This window comes from Telopea speciosissima, chromosome 10 (assembly GCF_018873765.1).
Source record: "Telopea speciosissima isolate NSW1024214 ecotype Mountain lineage chromosome 10, Tspe_v1, whole genome shotgun sequence".
In the NCBI taxonomy this organism is placed as follows: domain Eukaryota; kingdom Viridiplantae; phylum Streptophyta; class Magnoliopsida; order Proteales; family Proteaceae; genus Telopea; species Telopea speciosissima.
In genome coordinates, this window is record NC_057925.1 from 18,630,271 (window position 1) to 18,650,917 (window position 20,647).

Sequence of the window (20,647 nt, forward strand, 5' to 3'; positions counted from 1 at the left end):
ACATCCAATAGTTTGTCTCTGTTCATTTAGTCCTGCTTTGAGGGAATTGTTGCATTTTTTCTCCGGAACGTGTTAAGATAAGTGTAAAACTCCTGTTAAGTAATTGAAACCTTCCCCCATAACAAACCAGTATAATGGGCTTAGGCTAGAGGAAGGAGATAAGTTATCACTGAACCCAAGTCATACAATTTTCACTGAACCTCAAAAAAATCCAAAATTGCTCGAATAAAACCCCATTCAAACTTTTTTTAGGTGAGAAGATAAAAATATATATATTAACTGATTAAGGAGAAACCATATACAAAGACTTGGTTAGAAAAGCTGACTTAGCAAGGTTGTTAGCTATAGCACGACAAAAAGGTCACCCGTAGAAGTATAGTAAATATCAGGGCCTAGGTTGTTTATATACAATAGATCTTTTAGTAAAGACCAAGGCGATTAGAAGTCGGAGATGGAAGAAGATCAGCGATCTATTGATTTGAGCACCACACTTCTTTAATCTTCATCCCCAAATCCCTTGAAAGATCAAGCCCATTTCTAATACTAATCACCTACGGATTAATGCCACTGTAGTTCTTAATATACCCTGCCACAAGCAAAATGAAGCTGCGTACCATCTATCAAAAAACATAACAGACCATCCTACCAAAATTACTCCGGAATTCTGGTATCTTGCACAGATTAAGATAGGATAACTGAAATGGGGAAGAGATGAAAAAACATATATATCGACCTCATCATTACTACCTGGACTTGCAACTTGGGATGCAACAGGGGGAGGGTGAATCTCCAAATTGGATAACCAAAAGGCAGTTTGTTTTAGAACCCAAGTGGGAGCAGGCTTTCTAGCCCAACTACCACCTTGTTTCTAGCAATCCAAATAAAATAGCACTTAAGAATAAACACCTTGAAAAAACAATCTAAGGAGTTCTTATCTAGAAAACGATTAAGCAAAGTCTCTATGTAGAAATTTTCCAATGATGAATGCGATACGCATTTAGTTCTTAGCCCCAACGGCCCAGCCGCCCAAATGTGTTTGGTCCAATCACATGAAAGGAATAAGTGCCAGTAGGATTCGGCACCACTTCCACAAAGAGCACAAGCTGGATCGACTTGAAACCACTTGGAAATGACCGCCTTAACCAGGAGACCTGCATTTAACAGTCACTAGAAAAAGATTTTGAATTTAGGGTGAATTTTTAATTTCCAAAAAATTTTCCACCAAGTGAATCGTAAAGAAGTATTAGAGGAATCATAAGAAATCAAAGATTTAGCTGCTAGTTTAGTACTAAAATTTCCATTTCTGGCGAGAGTACACCACCAGCTGTCCTCAATGGAAGATAAACTGATCTTGTAAATGTGAGAAGACAGATGCAAAGGAATAGAACCATCTATATAGTCTGAATTCCATCTAGAATCTACCACATAATCAGCAACCTTCTCATTCCTCGTATTAAGATCCTGCAATGAGGGAAAAAGGCATCCCCGAAGGGAAGGAATCCAAGGGTCAGTCTAGAAAAAGGTTGAATTACCATTTCTAATTTTCTTAATTGAGATCTCCTATAGGGCTGGAATAACATGGGTTATTCTACTCCAGGTCCAAGATCCTTTCTTCCTCCTTACTTTCGGGTCAAAGAGGGAAGAATTAGGAAAGTATTTGGCCTCAAGGGTTCGCGCCCAGAGAGAGGATGTATCAGTCAAAAGTCTCCATCCTAATTTCAACAGTAAGGCCTTGTTGTGGACCGTAGCCTTACGAAACCCCAAACCTCCTTGAGATAACAGGGTACACATTCTGTCCCAGGTGATAAGAGTAGATTTTTTCTTGTTGCCAGAATTCCCCAATCAGAAATTAAGACAAATGGAGTCAATATTGCGACAGATTTTTAAAGGAAATTGAAAACAGTTAATCAGATATGCAGGGGTAGAGGCAAGGACAGACTGGACCAAAACGGCAAAACCCTACTACCTGCATACGATAAATAGTTGGATTGCCAGAGACATAATTTCCTCTGCAATTTCTCATCAACCTTTTTCAAATCATGAATTTTAGGTCTGCCATGAAAAAGGTTAGTTCCCAAATACACTGCATCACTAGCCATTTCCGAAATACCAAGAAGAGAACAAAGAGCCGATTTTTCCACAATTGGCACGTTTTTACTCAAATGAATACCACTCTTAGAAAAATTAATTTCCTAGTCCGATAAATCCGAAAAAAGATCTAAAATGACTTTAACGGTTAAAAGATCATCACGGTAAGCCCGACGAAAAATAAAAATGTCGTCAGCAAACAAAAGATGAGAGATTTCAGGAGCCGTTCTTGCGACCTTAATGCCCTTAACAAATTCAATTCCCTATAGGTCAGAAAAAGTCTAGACATGACTTCCATGGCTGCAATGAAAGATAAGGACTAAGTGGACATCCCTGTCTAATACCTCTGGTGGCCTTGCAAAAATCAAAAGGACTACCGTCTAATTTAATAGAAAAGGAAGAAGTGGAGATTAAAGATGAAATCAATCCACACCATTTATCTCCAAAGCCTAAGAGCCGAAATAAAGAAGTGATAAGACCCCATTTGATTCTATCATAAGCTTTAGACATATCAATTTTAATAGCAACATACCCAATCTTCCCCTTGGTGTGTTTCATGAAATGAAAGATCTCCTGTGCCATCACAATATTATCAATAATCTGTCTTCCAGGGATGAAGGCAGACTGAAAAGGGAATATAATAGAGTTTAAAAACCTTTCAGTCTATTTGCCACTAACTTGGACAAGATTTTATAAGACACATTGCACAGATTGATAGGTCTGAAATCACCAACACGAACCGTAGAATCCTTTTTTGGGATGAGACAAATAAGAGTATGATTAACTTCCGAAGGTAACAAAGTCTCAGCAAAGAATCTAGTAGAGAGAGTAAATCAAAACTTACCAATTCCCAAAATTTTTGGAAAAAAACATGCTTGGAAACCATCAATGCCTGGGGCTTTAAGAGGACCAAAAGAAAAGATAACTTTCTTGATATTTCTTCTATGGAAGGTGGAGAGCAAAGAAATTCCACATCCTCAGGTGAGAGGACATGAGAAAACAAGCATTCCACAAATCCTGCATCCAAGGGGTTAGAAGTTGTAAATACTTCTTTTAAATGGAAAGCAAAAATGTGGGTCATTTTCTTTGGATCATCAATCCTATGGCCATCCTCATCCCAAATGTAATCAATTCTTCTTTTCCTCAAATTAGCCCTAGCCATCGAATGGTAAAATTTAGTGTTACAATCACCATCTCTAATGTAAAGATGCCTTGATTTTTTAAGCCAAAAAACCTCAGCAGCATAAAAAATCCATTTAAGTTGCCCCTGGATTTTATTCATCAATACGCAATCCGGCTCAATCATATTTGAGCAAGAGAGGAAATTATCTATCATTTGGTTCTTAAGAACATTAACATGCCCAAACACCTTGCGATTCCAAATCCTCATTTTATTAGAGAGAGAACCAAGTTTCTCAGCTAAGAGATCCCCAGTCAACAAGTTCCAAGACTCTGAACAGAATGAAGAAAATTCAGGGTAGTAGATTCATGCTTCTTGAAAGTGAAAAACCTTTTTGTAACTGGGACGAGAACCACAGGTAGAAAGTATAATATGGTTATGATCAGAGCCTCTAGGAGATAATTTAGAGACTGATAATAGGGGAAAACACTCAAACCATTGGGGTGAGGCAAGGACTCTATCAAGACATTCTTTAATGAGTCTAGGGGTTTTTTGCTTGTTTGTCCAAGTAAACCTCGACCCATGAAAGCAGGCATCCTCAAGAGAGAGAGAGGTAATAAGATCCTTAAGTTTCTGGTTAACAGTGGAAGGTTGAAATGGAGTCACCCCCCCCCCCCAAGCTTTTCAGAAGGATTAAGGATTTCATTGAAATCCCCGATGATACAAAACATACAATCCAGTGAGGAAACAAAGTCAAATAAGTCCATCTAGCATTGACTACAGGCACCTGGATGTGGTGGAGGATACAACCAAATTAACCAAAAAAAGATCCCCTAAAATTCTCAATTTTAACTCCAATAAAATTACTTGAAATGAAGGAGTCAAACACCTGAATACTTTGTTTAGAAAGAATCCACAATCCTCCCTTGCCCCCTCTAGAACCACTACTGTTAATGTAATTAATGGATTTGTAATCAAACATAGGAGGCTTAAGCTTTAAACATGCATGATCCACGCACTTAGTCTCACAAAGGAAAACAATATCAGGCGTATAATTGTTCAAATGAAAAGATAAACACTTTCTAGTGAAATAATTATTAAGTCCTCTAACATTCCATGATAGAATAAGCATGATGTCAACACCGAAAAGGAGAAAAACAGAGAAGAAAATGAACCTACAGAATCTATAGCCTCTTCAGGGGTGAAAAGCACGACGTAAGGCACGGTTATTAAGATCCAATATATAGATAGACAAGCTGAACAGAATAATAAAAAACACAGAGAAATAATCAAAAAACTGTTTATACTGAGTGAAAGAAAATATCGGGGCTTATGTGTATGGACGTCCACCGATATGCCAGGCACAGAATCACGTGAGATGCCATCATTAGAGGTTAAATCAGAGCCTCCAGTATAGGGATCATCTTCAAATCATTGACATAGTCCTTAACTAGGGAGATAAAACAAGCAGGATCATGTGAAGCAGCAAGAGAAAACTCAAACAGGGACTTGAAAGATGATATTTCAGATTCAAGAGAACAGGGGAGGGGGGGAAAGGGGACATGAATTTCCTTTTTTGGGAGATCAGGCAGCAAGGCGGATTTCCCGCCAGGACCTCCGGGGTGGACATCCTTCTGTAATGATCAAGAACAATAGGATTTGAAGCAACCCCAAAGGAGGGGTCATAGTCCAGATGGTTCAAATCAACTGAGGGCACCACAGTCTCGGATCCAATAGGCCTCAAGATATTTGCATCAGCTTCAAACATGTCAAAGAAATCCATACCCGGTTGAAAATCAGATAGGATAGAAGAGACAAATACTTCATCAGTTGGAGAGTTAGTTGCCAACACAGGTTCAATAATACTGACATCAGTGACAGATTCCATAACATCACATACCTTCCCAATATCCTCAATAGCCAAATCCAAATCCAAGTCATCCGAAGCAGCTATAGGTATAGTGCCTGGGACTGATTTGGTAATAGAGATCACAGGTAATGGACTATCAGCCCCCTTCGCAACACCACTAGAGAACCTAGTACTAGCAATTTTAGAAGTCCTGGCTGGGAAAGTTACTCGGTCCACCCCACCCCTATTCAGATCATTAAGATCCATCACACCCATGTAGTTAACACGAAGAGGTGGAGTAATTATTGTAGATCGACTTTGCCGAGAGATGAGAATCGAGTTACTCGATGAAATGCAGTACCTGTTTAGAAGAAGAAGATTACAGAATGGCGATCAGACGATTGGGGGCTCCACTTGCGTTATGCCTCATTATATTTCCAACTCCTTAAAACCATATTTATAGGAGTCCATAGAAGAGCTGTTGCTTGCTTCCTTAACACGGAATCACCCCCCAAATTCTCCCCATATCCCTTCAATTACGGGGTGTGATGTTATGGATCCGTTGGATAACGGCAATGTGGCCACATCACCCAACATCTCCCACTTGGCCACATTGTCCGAATCCATACTCCATGTTTCAGATCCCAGGAACTTCTGTCATGAAATTTCCTTTCCGTTCCCATTTCCATGAACTACCAAAAGTTCATTATTGTTCCTAATTTTTCAGGAATTACATTTGCATTTAAATTTTCATTTCCATGAACATCTGTCATGATGTTTCCATTTCTGTTCCCACTTTCAGGAACTACCAAAAAATTCATTATTGTTCCCAATCTTCCAGGAACAACTTTCTTTAGCTTGTATTTCCATCATAACATTTGCATCATCATGATGAGGAACAATCAGTTCCTATTCCAGACTTAGACTGCTCCAAGTCCCTTAAACATTCCAAACATTCAGTTCAAATTTCAGACTTAGATTCTTCCAAGTCCCATTAAATCCACATGTTTAATGTGGATTTTCGCACGAACTCCCTTTGTAAGGGGATCGGCTACCATATCGCTCATAGGTATATAGGTTACTTTAATTTCACCTTTCTACTATATCTCGTATATAGTGATATTGTATCTTTATATGTTTTTCCTTCGAGTTATTTATGCCATTATGTATCAAGTTTATTGCCACTTGATTATCACATAATATTTTCACTGGTCCATTTACAAGATCAGCCAAAGTCCAATAAGAATCGTCTTATCAAGACTGCATGAGTAGTTGTCATACTACAAACAATATACTCAGCTTCCAGTGTGTGTCTTGCAACACACCCTTGTTTCTTGCTTCCCCAAGAAACAGTTGCACCTCCAAATATAAACACATGACCAGAGGTGAACTTAAAGTCATCTTTTTCACCTCTGAAATCGTCATCGAAGTTTCCAATGACCTCTGATTTTCTAGTCATCCTTATCACCTCCGTAGTCGATGATCGGAGTTTCCAATGACCTCAAGCTTTTCTCGTTTGGAAACACAATTTCAAGTGTTTAGTTCCTTTGAAGTACATCACAATCATTTTCATTGCTTTTCAATGGACAAAACTATGATTACTTTGGTATCTACTCACCAAACCAACTAGATTGATCAAATCCAATCGTGTATACAACACACGTATAATAAACTATCTATTGCCCAAGCATAAGGTTACATTCAAATTTTTCTCGTCCTTCTTGAGGACAAGTGGTTTTTCGTCAAAGCGTTTTCCATTACAATTGGTATTGACAAGGAATTGCAATTTCAGATTTTTATTTTTTTTTTTTTTTTAAATCACAAAACTCAAGTCGGTCGCCACGTGGCACCGATAGGTGGGATGTTTTATGCCTCATCAACCTCTATAGATTTTTGTTTGGAAACACAATTTGAAGTGTTTAGTTCCTTTGAAGTACATCACAATCCTTTTCACTGCTTTTCAATGGATAAAACCAGGATTACTTTGGTATCTACTCACCAAACTGACTAGATTGATCAAATCCAATCGTGTACACAACACAGCGTATAATAAACTATCTATTGCCCAAGCATAAGGTACATTCAAATTTTCCTATCCTTCTTGAGGACAGTGGTTTTTTGTCAAAGCGTTTCCCATTACAATTGGTATTGACAAGGAATTGCAATTCTGTATTTTAAATTTTTTATTTAATTTTTTTTTTAAATCACAGAACTCAAGTATTTTTTCACAACATACATTGTGTTCAATCTCTATAGATTTTAATTCCCAAGATATAGGATGTTTTTCTCATATCTTTCATTCCAAATCTGTTAGTTAATTCATACTTGGTTCTATTTAGCATTTCCAAGTTATTTTCAGTTAACATTATGTCATCGACATACAAGAAGAGAATAGTAAAAATACTCCCACTCTTCAAGATGTATACACAAATATCCAACCCGTTAGCCACAAAACCTTATATGAGGATCGCATTGTCCAACTTGTTTCAAATCGTACATAGACTTCTTAAGTCTACATACTTTATCTTCCTGTCCCATTCCCTAAAAAACTTTAGGTTGTTGCATATATATGATCTCTTCCAATTCGCCATTTACAAAGGCGGCTTTTCACGTCCATCTGAAATAATTCTAAGTCCAATTGTGCAACTAGTGCCAATATCAATCCAATAGAGGCAAATTTTGCTACCGGTGAGTAAGTTTCCTAATAGTCTATTCCTTCCTTCTGGGACTAAACGGGCCTTGATTTTATCAACAGACTCATCTACTTTGTACTTTTTCTTAAGTACCCATTTGCAATCTATGACATTCCTACCCTTTGGTAGCACACATGGTTCCCATGCTTGATTCTCTGTGATGGAATCAATTTCCTTCTGCATGGCATTTAACCATTCACCTTATTCTCGCGATTTTATCGCTTCAGAATAGGTTACAGGATCAACTACCTCTTCCACATCTGTGTCAACTGTGTGACAGGACGGCTCACGCAGATAAAAGTAGTAGTCATCTAAATAAGTTGGGGATGCTCTTGTTGTTTTACTCCCACTTACCCTAAGTTTCGGATTTTGTTTTTGAGGATCAACTTGATCTCCAGGAGTTTGAGTTCTTTGATAAAAAATTCCAAGTCCATCTTGAGAGTTAACATCATAGTCATCTTCAATGACATGTAGGGGTTCAAGATCCTCCCTCGGCGGTTCTTCTTCTAGTTTCTCTAGAGATTATGCGTTACGACTCTTAATAATCCCTTTTTTCGGGATGATGAAACCTATACTCTTTTGATCCTTCTGGATATCCTATGAACTTGCATCTGATAGTTCTGGAATCCAACTGTTTCTATATGGCTCAGATATTAGTACGTGGGCTACTGATCCCCACTTCCTTAGATTTTCTAAGTTAGATTTCCTACCTATAGTTCACAGGGTGAAGACTCAACAGACTCAGTGAGAATTCTTTTTATAATACAATTCCTGTGCAAATGACCTCTCCCCGTTATCTTAGAGAGAGTAAAAAAAATTACGTACAATACACTACACTGAGTAGTGATACATTCCATCTTTCAATTACACAATACTGTTGTGGTGTGAAAAACATTGTTTTCGGTATGATAATTTCATGTTCCTCATATAATTCCTTACTCAATGGAATCATACTTTCCACTACGAACAGTTCTTAGAACCTTAATGTTCATTTCTAACTGATTTTACACTTCAGTTCTATAACGTCCGAAGCATTCAAAAAGTTTCAAATTTCTTACATATCAAATAAATATACCCTTATTAAAGAAAACATTAGTAAACAAGATGAAGTAAATTATTCCACTATGGGTACTCACATTAAGCGGCCCACAAAAGTCAGAGTGTACAACTCTGAGGAGTTCCTTTGTTTTCACTCCCACTGGGATAAAACTTCCTGGCCATCTTGCCAGTTAAACAAAGTTCATAGGCATGATATTCAACTTTAATTAACTTAAGGAACTAACCCCAATTTAAATTATTTCATCAACTTCCTTAATTCCAAGGTATTCTAGTTCCATATGCCAAATGGATAAATCAAGCATATTTGCACAATCAATTTCATATTTCACAACTATATATGGTTAACACAAGAAATTCAACTAATAGTTCCATGCAAATGCACACAAAATAAATCTTGAACATTTTTTCAAATATCCATAAAATTGGCATAAATTTTTGATCAATTAGGCACCATTCAATACACATGCCACTTAGCTTGAATAGCCATGTACCTAGACCAAAAGTACTAAACCCACATACAAAGGCTAAGATCGTACCAACCTCAACATACTTTATTTGACGTCCAATGTAATTCCGGCAACGTCACTGACACGTCGAATAACTTAAATTCGATGTCAGAAAATCATTAAATTATGAACACTAAAAAATAAAAATTTTAATCAGTCCATTGGACATTCCATCAATGACTATGATCAACTTCTGATGTAACAATTTAGCCAATTTCATCGAGACATGTCTCATGTCAGACATTCCATTGATTCACTAAGTGAACAACGATTGGGTTCAAATGAATTAAGCTTGTCGTGCTAAAAATGAATTTTCAGTGCAAAAAATAATACCATGGTCATCAATGATCATTTATGCATGACATGACCATCAATAACATAATATTTCCACTGATGGAAGACTAATATTATCCAATATATTAGACTACTGTGATTGTCCTACTCAAACAAGGACCAAAAATTCATTGATGGCATATGGGATTTGTACCCATATAATCATAAGATTCCAAAAAAATTCCATTGAACATCTTATCAATTGAAATGATGTGAGAAAAAAAAATTATTCTATCAAACAATTGCATCAATGGATTATCATTTGGATACTTAGGTCATGCTCTAGCACTTGGTCCACTTATCATATTGTTCCAATGGACATTAAGTCCAGTCTAATGTCAATCATTATTGGGTTACTTAACCTGTGCAATTCCAAGTTCTTAATCAATCTCTTAACATAGATTACAAATACTCATAGTACATGCATGGTCTTAAGTATATAATCATAAGCAGAATCAACATAATATGAACAAGTGTGGACAATTTATTATACCATTCCAAGGCTAAACCTCATACAATGTTTTTCGCCAAAACTAAAATCATAGGCAGAGAACAAAACCTTCCTCATTAATAATGACACCAAATAATCTAATAATGATTATTTAAATACCAAAGGCATATTATTCTGAATAATTATTTTTAATGCGTGAGCCAAAACTCAAACTCAGCATATATACCGAAATGGTATTAAATATATGGCATGACGGAGTAAGTGATAATAACAATGAAAATAAATAAATCTTCAACAAAGTAATTGTCAGCAAACTTAGGAGCAAGTGAATTAAGTAATATATTGTATTTGATGTAGCATAGCAACAATTCAAAAAACAACAATTATATAATATTATAATAGCAACAAAATCATTGGTGTTTGCAATAACTTAGAATACCATGTTGCATCCAAATCAATAACTTTAAATCATGCTTAACAGTGATTCAAAACAAAGCATTAAATGTATAAAAAATTGAATATGCTAGAGGGCACCAAATACAAAATATAAAGCATTAAATATATAGCAATTACCTGTACTGATGTGACAAAACAGTGTGTTTTGTGAGATATAAAAACGCAAGCTCTTTCTTGCAAGTGGGTGCATCGTACCAGTGCTTTTGCAGGTCTTTAGCAGTGTAGATTTTGAAAAATCTATAAATTACGGGTTGTCAGTGGTCAATCCATTGCTGTAGAAGTTAACTTTAGTGGAGATAATGAAAGCCGGGTCAAATTTTTCTGCGATTTTTTCCATCTGAAATGCAACCGGAGTGAATTGGAGTGAATCGAAGTTAACTGGATGATCAATCCGATGAAGCTTGGCCAAAGAAGAAACTAAGCACAAGGAGACGGTGGCTGCCCAGAGAACGCATAGAGCCATGGATTTAAGTTAAAAAAAAATTGCAGCGGTGAAGTGTAGAGTTGGAATCTGGCTCCGCTGATTCTCATGATCTTGAAACGAAAATAGAACTCAACGGTCTGAAGATTTTCAAGTTGCTGGGTCGGACTGCTTGTGCTTTGTCTCGACCTCAATGAGAGAAACTCATGGAGTCTGTCTCCGCTGTTTAGCAACAGGCTCGTTAGCTCTGATACCAGTATTGTAGATCGACTTCGCCGAGAGATGAGAATCGATTTACTCGATGAAATGCAGTACCTGTTTAGAAGAAGAGGATTACAGAGTGGTGATCAGACGATTGGGGGCTCCACTTGCGTTATGCTTCATTATATTTCCAACTCCTTAAAACCATATTTATAGGAGTCCATAGAAGAGCCATTGCTTGCTTCCTTAATGCGGAATCGCCCCCCAAATTCTCCCCATATCCCTTCAACTACAGGATGTGACGTTATGGATCCGTTGGATAACGGCAATGTGGCCACATCACCCAACAGTAATAGCCTACTTGAAAAAACTGACCATATTGGCCCTACTGGATGACCCATTCCCCTGGCTGTGAAAGGCAATTGATCCATTCAACTCGATTATAGGTTTCCACATTTGAATCTTAACACCCACAAATCACGTTTGTCCTTTTTTCAACGCATATAGTTCATAACTTCCTAGCAATGATATAGTTGTTTGCAATTTGTTATATTAAATCATAAGATCAAACTGCCAAATCGAAAAAAATTGGGTGCTATCATATACCTTTGTATTGCTAAGTTCACAAGCTGGAGATAAGCGAACTCGAACCATTGACATCTGTCACAAGGTAAACCACCGGTTCTCAGGCCTCCTTGATTGATTCTACCATAGAGGCCAATGATAGGTAAAACTCCCCCTCCCCAAACACAGTTTACAACTTTCATCGTACTATGCTCCAATGAGCAACTCTTCTCAAAATCTCAAAAGGTGCTAAGTTGTAATCTCATTCTAAGGATTCGTGTGGTTAATCTAGCTATAGGAGAACCAGAAACTGAGAGCTTTCCCCCCTTTTGTAAGGTGAAATAACTTATCCAGCAAGGTGTTATCCTTTGAGATAAGTTTGTAAATGACATTATATAAGCTTATAGGCGAGTAGAGCTCTAGTAATGATGGGTTGTCTGCAGAGGATCCAAATCCATCACGGATCACATGGGGAGGGTGAGAAAAAAAGGTTTCTGAAGTAATTATTGATGTCTTTAGGGTCAGTAACCCATTGGTTAATAAAAGGATTATTCTTGATTATAAAGATATGATTCCTTCTAACCTTTGACTTTGTGACAGTATGGAAATACTTACTGTAAGTTCTTATCTCCATCTTGAGCCAACCATTTCTTTAATTTTGTTTCTAAGAGACCTCCACAGCCTTTTGAGGATATTCAAGTATCTTTCTTTGAGGATAGAAGCATGGATTCCACTGAACCCCCCAAAGTCTGAAGCCAATGCCTCAAAATTAAGGTTATGGAAAGCTCCTCTTTTATCCAATGTTGGTAGGCTTGTGTTGGTCAAGTCTGTGCTCAATTCAATTCCTACATATTGGAAGCCATGCTTCCAATATCCAATTTTTTTTTTTGTAATAAGTTAAATTTCATTGGTGCTAGGTTTTGGAGTAGTTTTCTACATAATAGGACTCTTTTAATCAAGTTAGGTTGGTGCCTACTAACCGATCTTCAAGACATGAGATAAAATTCAATCAAGTATTAGTAAAAAAGGATCTCTCATTTGGGTGGGGGGTTGTGCATGGTTATTCCTTTACTTAAACAAATAGTATCTCACAAGGTTGGCTTTGATTCTTACAATTCTGTTTGGTTGGGATGATCTGTGGGTTCTTAATATTAAGGAATATAAGAGTTTCCTATCATCATAATCTAGGCAGTAGTGTTTTTTTATGTTAGAGATTTGTTGATAGGTGATTGATGTAACTTTGGTAAGGTAAGGTCTCTCTTCCCTCCTTATATTGCTAAGCCTATTCTTAAAACACCGATTGACACTAAGTCTGTTAATAATGAGTGGTTTTGTCCTTTATCCAATAATGGATTTTATCCACCCATTTGGTTGTTAGTGTTTTGCTACAAAATAATTTATGTAATAGGTTCTATCATGGTAAAAAAAAACTTTGAAAGACAATCTAAAGACTTAAAAATATATCCTAGATTTAGGTCATTTATGTGGAAAGTTTTGATCGGAGGTGTTGTTACTAAAGATAAACTTGCTAAAGTTTTGCAAATAAAAACAACATTTTCATTCTGTAAAATTGAGAATAAGTCATTATGGAATTTATTCTTAACTTGTTCTTTTTCTATGCATATTTTTGATTGGTGGTGCCATCGGGATTAAGTATTGAGTACCTGCAGTCTTCTAATGTGGATTTATTTGAAACGTTTGCCTCTTCTCCGACATTATCTAAATTTTGTAAAACCCGAATATAATTTCTTGCTTCTATAGCTATGTATTTTTATTTTGGATTTTCCATAACAAGTGTGTATTCCAGAATCTATAAATGGGTGGCTGATCTTGGTTTTATTTATGAACCTTCCCCTACTATTGTCTCTTGAAATTTTCATTATATGACCTGTTGGAATACCAAACATTACCATTTGTGGATCATTCAATTTTTTTCTGTGATGGTTGTTACTTAAAATTTCTTCTCTCTTTCTTGTGATGGATGTAAATATTTGTTTAAAGGTTTCATATATTACATTTGTAGCTACTAGGGCGGCCGATAAGGCAAGTAATTCAAAATTATCAACCGAACTAAACAGTGATATATATGGTTTTTTTTTTGCTTGATTTTTGTTTTGTTACTAACGAATCTATATATTTTATGATTGTACAAGACAAGGAATCACATAATATTTCACGAGAAAAAAAAAAAGAGAAAGACTAAAAGATCCAGTGTGAATGTGTGATTGTGAGGAGATGCCAATGAATCAACTCAGCTTGGAATGGAATAGTCGAGTCAGTAACGACTATCGAATTAAACCAAACAACCTCATATCAGCTTGTGTATATTTCACAGAGCTGCAACACTGTTAAGCTTCCCCATTTGTGCATCTTTTTGTAACAATTAGAATTTATAACCGAACTTTGTCCGCAATCTGGTTTCCTTCTCCCTCCATCATATAATGACATGACATTAGGGTAAAAGGCCTAACATTGTAATTTCGCAATCTAGTTTCCTTCTCCCTCTCCCCTTCGCTGGCCTCACTCTGCCATGTTATTATATGATTCAACCATATTTTTTTACAATTTATATGTTTGATTTGGATCGTGACAATAACTTAGCATTTTATATCATGACAAACACAAATGTACAATCTGATCTAAAAGATCAAATGTCATAAAATTCTACTAGATTCTAATTGGAATAATGCAATTCAACCATTATATTTACCATTTTTAGACCTTTGAATTATATCATGTCCATTCATTTAGTATTTTTTATAATGATAATACAACAATAAACGCTGATAAATTTATGATTGATAATATTGCTGGTAAAATAAAGATAATTAGATTTGAAGATGCTCTTGTAAGCATCTGGATGATTTTTTAGAGATATGCTCAACTGTTAAAATCCAGAATTTTGCTGAAGATGCTCTTAAATTGACCTTGTTCCCATTTTCCCTCAAGGATAAAGCCAAACAATGGCTCAATTCCTTAGATGCTGTAGTGATTACTACTTGGGCACAAATGCAACAAGAGTTTTTGAAGAAGTATTTCCCCATAGGAAGAACAAATCATATTAGGCGCGCCATCTCCAGCTTTTCGCAAATTGATGGTGAGCAATATCGTGAGACCTGGGAAAGACTTAAAGACCTGATTCGAAAGTGTCCCCATCATGTTGTACCTAAATGGCTTCATCAATTTGATGAATTTTCCTTTACACCAAGTGTAAATGACAATGCCCTTTTTCTTAGAAAATATGGTACATGCACCATTCTTCTTTTGCTATATGTGGATGATATTATTATTACTGGCGATGATCTTGTGTCATCTCAAAACTAAAATAGTTTCTCCATCGACAATTTGAAATGAAAGATCTCGAATCTCTTAGAAACTTTTTAGGTCTCGAGGTCTCCTCTGGATCTGACAGGTATTATCTCTCCTAAGCCAATTATGCCTCTGATATGTTATCTCGTGCCGGATTGCCTGACAACAAGACAGCTCCCACTCCTCTCAAGACTAACTCCTGGTTGACTCCTACTGATGACACTCCTCTTCAGGATTCAACTCTCAATCGCCAGTTAATGGGAAGTCTTATCTATCTCACAGTTACTCATCCTGATATTGATTATGCAGCATATCTCGTCAGTAAGTTTATGGTTGTTCTCGCTCAGTCTACTATATTGTGCTCCACATTTTATGTTATGTAAAAGGCACATTTTTTCATGATTTACATTTTTCTGCTCACTCCTCTCTGGAGCTATGTACCTATTATGATGTCGATTGGGCTAGAGACCCCATTGATCGATGATCCACTATTGGCTATTGCTTCTTCTTGGGAGGTTCCCTCATCTCTTGACGCAGTAAGAAGCAAACTGTTACATCTCGTTGTAGCATGGAGGTAGAGTATTGCACCATTGTCGATACAACCTTTGAACTTCTCTGGTTACATTGGCTACTCGAAGACATGGGAGTGACACATTCCAATGCTACTATTCTTAATTATGATCGTAGGAGCGCTATACATATTGCTCACAATAATGATTTTCACTAACACACAAAATGTATAGATAATGACTATCATTTCGTGCGTCAACATCCGATTCGTGGCATTCTCTGTCTCGTATCAGTTACATTTTCTGATTAGACTGCTAACATCTTTACCACAACTCATCTCTCAGGACATTTTGGTATTCTAGTTTCCAAACTCAAGTTGGGATCAACTTTCCCACATTGAGCTTGAGGGGGGATGTTAATGTTAAGGAATACACATTGTTAGAGCTACCACCTACCATCTACCACTTACCACATTTACATTGCATTATACATTATCTTGACTTATATATGAGTCATCTCTTGTACAAAGATTGATATACTGAAATACAAGATTCATTCCTACTCCAATTCTTCTATCAAGATCAACTTTCACGTGGCAGATATAAATGGACTGTGCCACATAACTTTGCAACACAGACGTTTTGTTACTTCTCACCCAAAGTGGCAACCCTCAAACTTGAACTTCGGTCTTTCATTTAAATTTAGTGCTTATATGCGATAAGTTACAAGCAATGAGCTGAGAATAAATATCAATTAAATTTGATACAAGTTTGATTATCTACAATGATACTTCGATTCTTTTTCCTCTTTCAAAATGGCTTTCTTTCTTTTCATAAAAAATGGTATCATTTCCCTCTTTTTTCTCAAAGAGAATGGTTGTCTACCCCATATTAGCCGAGATAAGACTCAATGGAGTTGAGTTTGGGAGGAGAAAATGGCATCTTCGGTCACTTGCATGATTTTGTTATCCTACTGGAGCCACTCTAGTGTATGGGAACTAGATTGGGTCAGCCTAGTATGGAATAGGTTAAAGGGCTTGACTTACAGTATTCCATCAACTCTTGAGCTTTTGACATATCGGTCAAGTACCTAACATTTAGTATCAGAGTCAGTCACCATGTCACGGGTTCGAATCACAGAAAGGGTTACCTAGGAAAGGGCTACCTGGAGTAGAGTGAAAACCGTCAAGAATAGACTATCTGCTTTCAGCAAGAAACCTTGAGCCATAGTGGAACCGTTTGGTAAGAGCTACCTACCGTCAGAATGAGAGATACCTAGAGAGAACTGCCGAGGATGACAGTTGGGAAAGTGTGGGGGTCAATTATGTGTCAATGGGGCCCCCCTCTAGTGTATTGGCGCTAGATTGGACTAGCCTAGTACTCTCGCTCCCACTCTGATTTAGCCAAGAGACACACTTCTATCCAAATCAAAGCCATCTGAAAACAAAGAACAGCTAGCATGCTTGTTATCTATATGGCGGTGACAAACTTCTAGGGTTTCAGATCTTCAAGCTGCTCTTCTCTTACTCTGAAATGGAAGACAAAATCCTTAAACGCTCTGTTCGGTAGATTGCTGGCCTTAAAGTTGAATTTGTAGAATTTTGTTGTTAAACAAGGCTGAGCTTGTATACCTCTTGAAATTAGCTTTGAAAAAAGAACCAGCTAGGATCCATGAAGGGGGTCGCTGAACTCTCTGTGTCCCTTCTGGACATTCCATTCCGCGCAAGGCTCCGTGCAAGAGCGCGCTAAAAGTGTTTAGAGTTTAGAGACATGGAGGAGCAACCAATGCATGGCATTATCAACGGGCTCATCTCCTCGCTCGGCACGGCGCATCATCTGCAGCAGGATACGAGCGTCAATGACGGTCTGAGGAAAGCATCAACAATTGTTTCTTTTTCTTTTCCATGTTAACCAAACAATAAGAAAAACAAACTTTTCTTTTTTATTCTTTTCTTGACAATCAAATACAGCCTCATCTTGGTTTCTGCTAAATGGTTCTATTGGATCATTTCAATCATTCTTTCCTTATTGACCAGTTAGTGCTCACCCATGACATCCTATTCAACACTTGCTTTAAACTAGATACGCAATGTTATCCCCTGTCGATGCATCTCCTTCATGATTTTCAGACAAATTGTAGGATTTTTCATATGGTATTTCCTGGATTCCTAGGGTCACATGAGAACAAAATTACAAGGCCTGAATTTTTTCCTAGACGACTATATGGGAAAACTTTTCTCTTGATACGGTGTTTGAACAAGTATTGGGTTTATGCAGAATTAAATTTTAACCGTCTGCACAAGCCCAAGAAATTTGAAATTTCAATTGCAACTTTCGGAAATCCACATACAATAACCAGTGAAACTTGGACTTCTAATCAAAGATTCATGTTATTTATCAGAACAAATAAAGACTATCAGAAAGTAGCAAAGAAGAACATTTTTTTTTTAAATGAAAAGATATGCACAGCTCCACTACACATTGAGAACCCACCATCTATTGCAGGCAATGCCCAAGGCTATATTCAGCCTAATTCTGTTATTCTATATAATAATCACAGCCGATTGGAACTGTATTCACAGAAAAATGAGAGCAAATTATGGAGCAGAACCATTTGAAAAGCATTGACACCACTAGGTTCTGAAGGTACCAAGATCCCATTTAACACCTTGAGACATGTCCCTCTGTAACAAACACACACACACGGGCCCCTCTTTAGCAAAATAGTATATACAAAATGAAGTTCTGGCTCAGATTTAATGGACAATTGACATGCCATAAAGTCATACGTGGTCCAGCAGGGCACATGATATGCTACTCTATTCAAGGAATGAGGTATATGACCATTAACAGGTGGCTTGTGTCATCTTCAAGCTTGAGCTGCATATTCCAAGCACCGCAGGTTTGAACATTACATGTTCGTTGCATAGTTTTGAATGTTTACCATCTTCCTACACTTCCAAGTGCTACAGGTTAGTGAGGTTGCTCTGCAAGTCCGACACTGATAGCTTGAGCATCTGCTTCTTCCTGGGTGATTGCTGAGGTAGTTCCTGAATCACCAGGAATGATAGACCTTTCTGGCTTTTTGCCTTTTCCGGAAGAACTTACTAATCCAAACTCTTTCTTTTTTTTTATTTCACCTTCTTCCTTGGGGGGAAAAGGGAGGGGGGGGGAGAGTACTGTGAGTTGTAGAATTTGTGGGTCACTCAAATTTATAGACCTGCGTATAGAGAGCTCTAACTCCAGTGTCAGTCATTGAGACCTCACAAGATTAGCTTCTAATAAGTTTGTAGCCACCCCAATCAGAAAATTTGGTTTTTCCTTCCTGAAAATTGAAATTATGACTTGCTCCATTCATTAAGAAGAGATCCTCCAACAGGATGTTCTAAAAACCTAACATGCTAAAGATCTACAGTACTTCCAACAAATATAGAAGTTGCAAAAATTGTGCAACTAGACACATACTCTAAGAAACCATTTGTTCCAAAAATATTTAAGTTGAAACCTGAGTATCTGAATATGCATAGGCCTGAAATTTTTAGCTTGTAAGAAAAACCATGTTTTTCCTTTAAATCTGAAAAAAAAAAACTTCCAGGATGCTATGGACTGAGCTCTACAGATTGAACTATATGAAAGCATAGCTTAAGTAGGGAAAACCCCAACATCTGTGAATTAACATATGTTCTCTGCAAAGAAGGGATTTTTGCTGGCTGAGTGGAACAGCTTTCACGATCAAAAACTAAATTGCATGTTGGTGCAATAGCAAATCCATTTCTCATATACAAACCAGAGAAAGACAGTATCATAAACAATTTTTTTTCTTTTCTTTATGGCCCAACAAAATAACAAGAAGAAAAAGAAACCAAATGAAAACAGGAGGAGATTAAAACAAGTTCTGCTCATAAATAAGAGAAACAAAAGGGCTTGAAAGTCCACCGCTGTTTCACTTTGCCTGGCAGATTTTGTACCATAGATAAGACCAGCTTATTCCTTTATAAGATCTGTAATGGATTTAGAACTGAAGAAACCAGAATACAGAGAAGAAGAGAGGAGAGGAAGAAGACGGAGAAGTTAAGAAATGGGAAAAAATGGGATGTGGATAGATTAGAATGATCTATAGCCAGCCAATTATATTTCTACTAATCTGTCTGATTTAAATAACGGAAATAAACTTCTAAAGATAGCTAATCCTAAAGTCTAATCATAATAGGAAACTGAAATCTAATTACAATAGGAAGCTCTAAACTACTTAGATAAACACACCATCCCACAGTACAGAGGTCCATGGGTGCTCATGGACCTCCAACCGATACACACACACACACACACTTAACACTCCCCCTCAAGCTGGAGTATATGTATCTCCCATACCCAGCTAAAAATAACCACCAAGAAACGCAGGTCGAAACAGTGCCTTAGTAAACATATCACCAAGTTGATTGCTGGAGTTGACGAACGGAGTTGAAATAAGCTTTTGCATAACTGCATTTCTCACAAAATGACAATCAACCTCAATATGTTTCGTCCTCTCATGAAAAACTTGATTGCTAGCAACATAAATTGCAGCTTGATTATCACAATACATCTTCATTGGTTTAGGAATTGAGAACCCCAACTCTTGTAAGAAAGACTTCAAGCACATCATCTTTGCTGAATTATGATCCATAGCTCTATACTCAACCTCTGCACTCACCAAGCCACAGTAATCTGCTTCTTAATCCACCAAGAAACAAGGTTACCACCAACAAAAGTACAATATGCAGTTGTTGATCTGTGATCATTGGCAGCACCTGCCCAATCAGCATCAAAATACCCATAATATCAATGTGACCATGATGATGATAAATAAGACTTTTGCCAGGAGCACCTTTAAGATATCTCAGAATGTAAAAAGCAGCATCCCAATGAACATATTTAAGATGCTCCATAAATTGACTAATATTTAAGATGCTCCATAAATTGACTAATAAGAGAACAGCCTTAGTGCAATGGTAAAGTTGGTCACAGGTTCGAGTTTGGAAACAGCCTCTTTACGAAAGCAAGGGTAAGGCTGTGTATATTATGAACCTCCCCAAACCCCGCAGTGGC

The 20,647-nt window shown here is 37.1% G+C and overlaps 1 protein-coding gene across 1 annotated transcript in view; it reads right to left on the reverse strand.

Annotated features, from left to right (window-relative positions):
- Positions 1–18,257: 18,257 nt before the first annotated feature.
- LOC122642788 overlaps positions 18,258–20,647 on the reverse strand; it is a 43,627-nt gene continuing 41,237 nt past the window's right edge. The window contains exon 5 of the mRNA XM_043836378.1: positions 18,258–18,620. The gene's annotated coding sequence lies outside the window, so the exon portion shown is untranslated. The remainder of the gene's footprint in view (positions 18,621–20,647) is intronic.